Here is a 484-nt window from a genome sequence, read left to right as displayed (position 1 = left end):
TTATGCACCAAGAGCTTGTAACACTCCAAAGAGAAAGGAAAAATTGAAATCGCATCATATGACCCCTTTAAACAAATCCTCAAAGTCTCTTGCATCTCCCACTATGTTTTAAACATACAGAGATACAAAAATGTTAAGCACACCTGTTTTTTTCTTCAGGCTTTTTCAGGTAAATTGGGACACTGCATCTGGTAAAGTGGGACACGCATTTTTATCTAGTTCTGGAACAGTGTTGTAAATACAACTTCACCACTGATTTCTAGTCGGCTAGAGTGAGCGGAGGCCGGCGGTTAGAGTGAGCGGAGGCCGGCGGCTAGAGTGAACGGAGGCCGGCGGCTATAGTGAGCGGAGGCCGGCGGTTAGAGTGAGCGGAGGCCGGCGGCTAGAGTGAGCGGAGGCCGGCGGTTAGAGTGAGCGGAGGCCGGCGGCTAGAGTGAGCGGAGGCCGGCGGGCTTGCAGCAACCACATGTGACGACCCTGGGCT

Source organism: Sinocyclocheilus anshuiensis, unplaced genomic scaffold (assembly GCF_001515605.1).
Source record: "Sinocyclocheilus anshuiensis isolate Anshui unplaced genomic scaffold, SAMN03320099.WGS_v1.1 scaffold1208, whole genome shotgun sequence".
Taxonomy (NCBI): Eukaryota; Metazoa; Chordata; class Actinopteri; order Cypriniformes; family Cyprinidae; genus Sinocyclocheilus; species Sinocyclocheilus anshuiensis.
The sequence above is the reverse complement of the archived record's forward strand: the minus strand, read 5'-3'. Positions refer to the sequence as shown.